This window comes from Mustela erminea, chromosome 2 (genome assembly GCF_009829155.1).
Source record: "Mustela erminea isolate mMusErm1 chromosome 2, mMusErm1.Pri, whole genome shotgun sequence".
Taxonomy (NCBI): domain Eukaryota; kingdom Metazoa; phylum Chordata; class Mammalia; order Carnivora; family Mustelidae; genus Mustela; species Mustela erminea.
In genome coordinates this window covers 46,996,287-47,005,935 of record NC_045615.1, presented here as the reverse complement: position 1 = coordinate 47,005,935, position 9,649 = coordinate 46,996,287, and positions in this window count along the sequence as shown.

Sequence of the window (9,649 nt, the reverse complement as noted above, 5' to 3'; positions counted from 1 at the left end):
TAACAAACTGTAAATAATAAATAATGAGATTTAAATGTAAACTTCCCATTTCTCCCAACTTCTGAAACAGACAAAAGCCAAAATAGAGAGGAGAAGGGAGTCGGGGGTAATTGGAAGGGGAGGTGAACCATGAGAGACTATGGACTCTGAAAAACAATCTGAGGGTCTTGAAGAGGCGGGAGGTGGGAGGTCGGGGTACCAGGTGGTGGGTATTATAGAGGGCATAGATTGCATGGAGCACTGGGTGTGGTACAAAAACAATGAATACTGTTATGCTGAAAATAAATTAAAAAAAATTTTTTTAAAAGCCAAAATAAAACAAAAAAACAACCCTTGGACAGCTTTAGCTGAGAGAATGGTGTCTTTTCTAGTTCCGGCTGAATCCCTATTTTTGCTCTGTCAAAATTCTGCAGATCCTTTTTGAGTTCTGAAGCTGGTTTTTAAAACACTTGCCAGGACTAGAGTTTGAGCTATTGGGCTGGAGCTATTGTTGATTCACCATTCAAACATGGATATTAGAATATTTGAGGGTTGTCATTAATGACAGAGACATTTAGATCTAGTAGATTTGGAGTCAAACAGACCTGAGTTCAAAAACTGACTCTAGAGGCGCCTGGGTGGCTCAGTGGGTTAAGCCTCGGCCTTTGGCTCAGGTCATGATCTCAGGGTCCTGGGATTGGGCTCTCTGCTCAGCAGGGTGCCTGCTTTCCCCTCTCTCTCTGCCTACTTGTAATCTGTCAAATAAATAAATAAAAGAAAAGAAAAGAAAAGAAAAGAAAAGAAAAGAAAAGAAAAGAAAAGAACTGACTCTACCACCTGTTTGTTATGCTCAGTTGCCTAAGCATCTAAATGGGATCTTTCTGAACTTCCATTTCTTCATCTGAAAATGAGGAGCATAGTCACAAGCTAAACTTTCATTGAATGATAACTTTGCTGTGAGCATTGTCCTTAAAACATTTTCACCACATACGGAATTGGCTGTAAGGCAATTTTGTCATAAAAGATAAAAATAATTACTGTTTGACAGTTTGGCTTAAACATTTGGTTTGATTTCTCCATTGACGACAGTACTCTCATTTTTATATGATTTAAACCTTACCCTCATAATTGTCTATACAATGGTGAAGAGTTTTGAACCTACATTTCCCACAGAACTTAATAGACATTTACCACCAGACATGTGACAATATGCCAAAAACAAACAACAGTGTAGAAGGCTTTCACAAGGGGACACAAAGTTTAGTTATAACATGCATCCTAGTATTTGGAAACTGATACGTCTCTGTTTTATTTTATTTTATTTTAAGATTTATTTATTTATTTATTTATTTATTTGAAAGTGAGAGAGTAGGAGTGCATGTGCATAGGCAAGCACAGCAGGGAGGAGTGGAAGGAGAGGGAGAGAGAGAATCTCAACCAGACTCCCCCTGAGAATGGAGCTGGTGAGGGGGAGTGTTCCTTCTCACACCCTGAGATCATGACCTGAGCCCAAATCAAGACTCAGATGTTTCATATGATATGGAACAGCTGCACTGAAGTGTTGGTTTTCAAATCACTAGTTTCTGATGTGAAAAAAATCTGAGTATCTTCTGAAAAAAATTTTTTTATGAATATCATCTTCTCATTTAGAAAAGTAAAAGTTTAAAAAAATAAAATCTTTAAGGGAACACAATTATCAGTATTGTGATGACAGTAATGATTTACTTAAATCAATCTTTTTTTTACAGTTGATTGGATGCTTGTTGACGGTTCCATGTTTAGTATTACAAACATGTATCTATCCGTTTTGTTACAGCAGTACCTCATAATAAACCACTCCAAACTCAAACAAAGAAAAAAAGAAAAAGAAAAAGAAAAGGACTAGGATGCTTAATTGAGCCATCCAGGCCCCCTTATACTTCTCTTAATGGAGGAAAAAATTTTAGTGAAAAAAGAAAAGATGTGATGCCAATGAGATGAATCTTCAGGCCAAAAAAAAAAAAAAAAAAAAAGAATTCTATGAATGGAAGACTTTTTGATAACACGGGCCTAGATATAATCTATAGAATAAAATCAGTTATTTGTGCAATATTAGCCCAAATCTGCACTATACATTTTGAATGTACTCAATATTTTATGTTTTGGAGCAAAGTGTTTTTAATGTTATTCATTTTTCATGTTTCATTATGCCCCCTCTAAGGAATGCCCCTTTTATTTTTCGTGATTGTATCTTTTACGGCAAAGTTGCTTTACGGTCAGTTAGGTATGCGAGGAAAATGCTTGCGGTGGACATGCTTGCCGCGGAGATGTTCCGGGTGAAGCTGCCTAGAACCTGTGAGGTATTTCTCCTATATGTCACTGACGGGAAAATGTTTACTTCTATCTAGATGTATCGTGTTTAATAAGAGAAAATTCTTTGAATTTTAAGAGAAAAAAATTGCTTAGCTACTAGTCCTAGCAAGGAGTAAACTGGCAGTAGCTAAATATATATGCTCCCAAAGTTAAAATGAATTCAGAGCTTCAGGGGAAAAAAAAAAATCAACTTGGGCCTTAAATTTAGAACCTACAATTGACAAAAGAAAAAAAAAAAAAGAGCCTATTCGGGTTTTAAGGTTGCAGAGAAGAAACTGCAGCGGCGGGGGGTGGGGTGGGGGACAACCAAGAGCGATCATTTGCTAAAGTTTTCTGAGGTGGAGTTGTTACTTCTACCCTCTTGCTTTGCCCCGAGTTTAGCTTAAACTACAAAAATTCAACGTAAGTTTTCTAAATGTTTTTGTGTCATAAACAGTTTTGCTATAACATTTGCTAGGAATAAATAACCAGAGATAAAGAGCAGTGTTCTATTAAAAAAATATATATATATTCTCACACCATCCCTATTTAACTGGAAAACAACACAAAACTAGGAAGCAGTAGAGAAGGCAAGAAATAAATGGACACTTGGATTTTCTTCCGGTGTTTGGCTGACAGTTGAAGAATGGACGACACCTCCACAGATTATATACCTAGCCTGGCTTTCCTGGGTCACACTGACCCAGAGTCGCTCCTCGAAGAGATTTTAAGATGAAAGGAGCCCATGTCAATGTTGCATTTTGTGGTGGCTTTTTCATTTCTTACCCTTCACTTGAGTGAGTGCAGTCATATAAAATGTTAGTTAACTAGGAACCTACACTATCAGTTCCAGCTATTGGACCCTCATCTGGGAGTAAGGTTTTAGTTGTTTTGTCTTGTGTTCCCATCTATTTCTGGAATGTTCCACCCATCTTCCCTGTACTTGTGCTCTAAGCCCAATTGCTTTGATAGATATTTTTAAAAAAATATTACAGGAAATGATTTTATCTTCTGGTATCTTGATCCCCAACTTATTTTTTTCCCTAACTTATTTTTAACACTATTCTGCAACACATTTCTCTGTATCATCTTAGGCAATTAGAGGTAAACATATTATTACACACAGAGAGAGGGAGAGGGAGAAATTATATAGTATATAAATATATATATAGTAATTCCTTTTTTCTAATTTACTTACACAGCACATGTACATTTCCTCTCCAGACTCAGTGGGGTATCAGTACAGTGTTGTGATTAGAAAATAGGGGCTGTGTTGAGTTATTTCCTTTTTACCTATAAATGTCTATAAGAAGACATTTTAAAGATTTGTCAAGGCTTTAGGCTTTTCATAGAAGTATTTATTCCCCCTTAATCTTCAGAATGGAGTCCAGAATGGGTGTGCTGGGAGTCTTATCCTGTGTTTAGAGAAGAAAAGGTTTTTGTTTTAAATATGTTAATTCATGTGTATATCAATATTCATCCTAAATTACAGAAAAATGTCACTTTTTCTAAAACATCACTTGCAACCAATTTTCTCATCTACCCTAAAATTATTTTTATTTTTAGTTTTTATTTTTTTTCCTTTCAGTATTTGAGAATTTCAACAGAAGTACATAAAAATTTCAGCCAGATAGGGAAACATGGAGGGTCACAGAGCAGCATGAAGCTAGCTGTGTTCATTTCTCTAGGCTATTTGTTTACTCATTCAGCTATTAGTAGCAAAGAGAAGACATGTCAATATAATTTACTTTTATTTTTATATTAGAAAGATGTCTTATTACACCTTAAAATGTAACTCAGAGGATGTAGTTAAAATATAATTATAATGATACCAGTCTTTTCCTTCAGGACATGGTGACATTGCTGGAAGTGGCTGTAAAACTTTGTTGTTACCTCAAGGAGGGGAAATGTCTTTCATTCTCAAAATAGTGTTTTTCAGAGGTTGCCGTTTTGTTTTTCAGGACTGAGAATCTTGTCCTTAGGAGACAGAATATGACAACATTTACCAGCTAGTTATTCATTGCATTGGGCACATACTAATATTTTCTTACCAAATTGGAGCATATGCCCTCTTCTCAGTTTTTAGTTTTCAGTGTTAGTATTTCATTTTAGCTCTTCTCTCATGACTTTCTTACTTCTCATGAACCCAGATTTTCTCTATGCTTGTCAACTCCTGTTCCAGTTATTTATTGGTTATCTATTGGTCTTTAACATACCAATATAGGGGTGCCTGTGTGGCTCAGTCAGTTTAGCAACTACCTTTGGCTCAGGTCATAACCTCAGAGTCCTGGGATTCAGCCCCATGTCGGGCTTTCTGCCCAGCAGGGAGCCTGCTTCTTCCTCTCTGTCTCCTGCTCTTCTGGCTTGTAATCTCTCTCTCTGTGTCAAATAAACAAATAAAATCTTAAAAAATAAAAAACAAAAACCAATATATTATATTCTCTCAAGGTTCTGTAGTGTGATTTGGTTTAGCTATGAGAACCTCACTTGGGATCTTTCATTTGGAATATTCAGAGAAGAGAAAGTGCAAAGTCTTATTCAAAGTTATCCAAAGACTTGACTGAACTGTCCATCCAAGATGGTGCCTTCTCCATATGACCTCTCCATATGACCTCTTCTCTCTCTGGTAGAACAGACTGGACTTCTTACATGGTGGCTCAGTACTTTAAAATATTCAGTGGGCTAAAAGCTCATTAACTGGATTTGTTGGCTTAATAAAAATTCCTATGCAAATAACATTCTATCATATTCTGTTCTTTCTCAGATGGGCTCCTCTTTTATTTCATGAATTCCAGGTCTCAACCAGACAGAAGAAGTTGTTCAGCCAGTTTTGTGAGTTAAGCCTGGAATTGTTATGGAGTCATTATCATTATGTTGATCAAAGTCATCAGATCCAGAGGACTGCGGAAGTAGTTTTTCCATGCCTTGATGTAGGGAAGTGACAGTGTCCCATTGCCGAAGAGCTTGTAGAATGGAGATACCATAGGAATCATTTTTGGAGACTACAGTGTGCTCAAGTCAATCTCTGAATACAGTGCAGGTATTGAGCTTTCAAAAGGCATTCAATTCAGAATGTTTGGTATACCTGTGTTAGTGAGGGTTCCCCAGAGAAACAGGACCATATAGGAGATACATATTTATTCATATGAATGTGAGCCCATATATGTATGTATGTGTCTGCATGTGTGCGTGTGTGTTTGTTTGTTTGTTTATTTCCATATATGCTCACATGATTATGGAGGCTGAAGTCCCATAGTTTGCCATCTGCAACCTGGAAACCTAGGAAAGCCAGTGATATAAATCCAGTCTGAGTCAGGGGAACAGATGGCATAAAACCCACTCTAGGGGCAGGAGAAGACAGATTTCTTAGTTCAAGCAGCCAGGTAGGAACCAAAAACTGCAAATTCCTCCTTCTACTTTTTGTTTTATTCTGGCCCTAAGTGGGTTGGATGATGCCTACCCATTGAAGGGGACAACCTACTAAGTCCACATATTCAAGTGCTAATCTTACTGAGTTTTACTTAGAGATAATATTTCATTCGGACACCTCTGTTGACTCAGAATTGCTGTATCAAACACCAGAAATTTTACTGAATTTTAAAGTACAGTTGGAAATAAAGGGCCAAACTTCAAGTTAAAAAAAAAGAAAAGATCATCAATTTACTAATAGTTTGTTTATATCCCAAGTGATAAAAGCAGCTAAATTTTAAAATTAAACGTTATTTTTTTTTAAAGATTTTATTTATTTATTTGACAGACAGAGATCACAAGTAGGCAGAGAGGCAGGCAGAGAGAGAGGGGGAAGCAGGCTCCCAGCTGAGCAGAGAGCCTGATGCGGAGCTTGATCCTAGGACCGGAAGGCAGAGGCTTAACCTACTGAGCCACCCAAGTGCCCCTAAATTAAACAGTTTATCATGGTTATGACTTTATATAATCATCTAAAATAGGAATCAGTAATCTATGGGCTGTGGACCAAATCCGTTCCATCACCACAAAGTTTTATTGGAACACAGCCGTATCTGTTTGTTCACATACATCTATGGCTGTTGTTGCTGCAATGACAGATTGGAGTAGTTGTGACAGAATCCATGTGAACTGCATAGCCAAAAATGCTTACTAACTGATCCTTTAAAGAAAAAGTTTACTGACTTTTGCTTTACAGAAAGGTTTGGTGACCCCTGAGTAAAATAGTGAGGGTTAAATTTGTATTTTAAAAAGAGATGTCATGTTCTCACTCTGATGCATGTCTTATCTTTTATTTCTATTAACATATAATGTATTACTTGCCCCAGGGGTACAGGTCTGTGAATCATCAGGCTTACACATTTCATAGCACTCACCATAGCACCTACCCTCCCCAATGTCCATAACCTAGCCACCTTATCCCTCCCCCGACTCCCCAGCAAGCCTCAGTTTGTTTCCTGAGACTAAGAATCTCTTATGCTTTATCTTGCTCCCAATCCCATCTTGTTTCATTTTTTTCCTCCCTAGCCCCCACAACCCCCCACCCTACCTCTTAACTTCTTCCTATCAGAGAGATCATATGCTAATTATCTTTCTCTGACTGCCTTATTTTGCTCAGCATAATACCCTCTAGTTGCAAATGGCAAGATTTTAGTTTTTTTGATGGCTGCATTCCATTATGTGTGTTTGTGTGTGTGTGTGTGTGTGTGTGTGTGTGTATACACACACACGCTGCATCTTCTTTATCCATTCATCTGTTGATGGACATCTAGATTCTTTCCATAGTTTGGCTATTGTGGACATTGCAGCTATAAACGTTGGGGTGCATGTGCCCCTTTGGATCACTACATTTGTATTTTTAGGGTCAATACCCAGTAGTGCAGTTGCTGGGTCATAGGGTAGCTCTATTTTCAACGTTTTGAGGAGCTTCCATACTGTTTTTCCAGAGTGGCTGTACCAGCTTGCATTCCCACCAACAGTGTAGGAGGGTTCCCCTTTCTCTGTATCCTTGCCAACATCTGTCGTTTGATACAGGTCTTATCTTTTTGGTACTCTAGCAGTCATAAAATTGAAGAAGGGAGACCTGAGAAAGACCAGAGTAATTTGCATGGGAACTTTTACAATTAAACCAACAAGTCCAGTTAATGAGTTCATAACCCACTGAATAGTTTAAACAAGGGCAGAAATATTTACAAATATTTGCACTTGGTTAAACAAAAGTCTGAGTGATTGCTTCATGGTTTCCCTTTAACTAGTATTGATTCTTTTTTTTAAAGTGAGACTCATATTTCCCGACATTATATTATCCTTTCCAACAAAGTGTTTTTATATTTTTCTGCTTTTTTCCCCACTTTCATTATTTCTTCTCTTGGTGATTCAGAGGGATTCACTTACCTAGAGATAGACTGGGTTTTATTTGTTATTTGTATTTTTAATGAAAGAAATCCAAATGGAAAGTTAAAGTTTGGTTTTTTGGTTCAGAAAGGGTAATAGAAAATCAGCAGGGTTAGTCATGAAAGAAGCAGGGTGTAGAATATGTCACAATAGTAAATTGAAAAGCGGGGCAGGGTGATATTTAGTGTTCCCCACTGATTAAATGTGGGTTACCTGACTGCCAGCCGGGGAGGATATTGATTGAGAGGCATCATGTTGAAGGAGATAGGAAGGGCTTGAAATGAGGAGATGGGACCTAGAGTGACCACAGAGAGAGGGACAGAGTCCCTTTCTGCCCTGTGGCCACCCTAATAACCACAGACCATGCACCCCCACAGTATGGCCAATGCTGAGAAGACTTAGTGTACCGTTGCCTGGTGAGGGCCTGCATGTTTGCTCATCTTGTAGAAGTATTCCTCCTCATGTCCTAAGACCTATCTTAATTTACCCAAACTCCTTTATGTGGCCAGCCTTCTTTATGTGATCCAAGAAACTTATAAACCTCCCAGACTTTGGGATCTGGAAGAGATGTGTAGGTGAAGAACTCTACCGCCACTTCCTGAGAACCTGGCATGTCTCCATATGGACCACATGGGCAAAGGTTGACTATAGTCTGACCTGAGGCTTGGCCAAGTACCCTGTGATTCCTTCTGGAGCAAGGAGGGATAAGCAGCCTTGAGCAGAAATTCCAGAGACAGTTGCTCTCCCACCTCTTCATCTTCTGGGAGTTGGTCACGAAGCTATTTCTCATCCATCTCCCTGGTTTCCGTTGATCATAAGACTTTCAGCCTCTTCCCCTTTAAGGCTCCACTGCAGATTTCCTTGGAAGTCTCTCTACTTAGCCATATGTAAGAGCTGGCTCCTCCACAGTGGAATGACCTACTTCCCTGTGCTGTCTGTCATCTGGACCTTTTGGCTCAGTGATCATCCTCTGGGCCCAGAGAGCTGACACCATGCTGATCCTGCTTTTGTTCTCTGTGAAAGTAGCAAACTGTTTAACTTCATTTGAGCTTGGTATCTTCCTGCTGGCTGAATCAGTGGTTATGACATGCAAACCTAGCAGCTGCAGTTGAGATCCTTAGGGCCCTGTTACACATCACACTGCCTTTTGGGCAGTGCTTGACAGTTTTGTCCTATTTTGACAAGCATTAAGGGATATTTTCCTTGTTTACTCACAGTCTCTGTTCTCAAAAAGATCCTTTTTTGGGGGCACCTGGGTGGCTCAGTGGGTTAAAGCCTCTGCCTTCAGCTCAGGTCATGATCCCAGAGTCCTGGGATCAAGCCCCGCATCAGGCTCTCTGCTCAGCAGGGAGCCTGCTTCCTCCTCTCTCTCTGCCTGCCTCTCTGCCTACTTGTTATCTCTGTCTGTCAAATAAGTAAATAAAATATTTAAAAAAAAAAAAGATCCTTTTTTGATCACCTGAGCATGACATGAAACCTGTAAAATTATATCTTTTTATTAATACCAAAGGACAAAGAAGTAAAAACATAGATAGGGTTGCTGCATGCGCTCTTATCCAAAATTTCGTCTTTTGATTCTCAGTTAAGTTCACCCATTTTAAAAGGGTGACTTTTCTCTGTAAAGAAAGAAGCTGTGAGAGATATATGGGATGTGGACTTTGGAGCAGATTGCTTTTCTCCACTTCATAGCTGCATCATCTCAGGCAAGTTACTAAATGTCTCTGTAACTCAGTTTCCTTACCTGTAAAATGTGGTAGACTTATAGTATTTGTTGAGAATGTGGTAATGTATGTAAAAATGAGGTAATATATGTAAAATGCTTAGAATAGAAGTGGCACACAGTAGGTGTATAATAAGCATTAGCTACTATATCAATGAAAATCATGGTACTCGGGGCACCTGGGTGGCTCAGTCGTTAAGCTTCTGCCTTTAGCTCAGGTCATGATTCCAGGGTCCGGGGATCAAGTCCTGCATCAGGCTC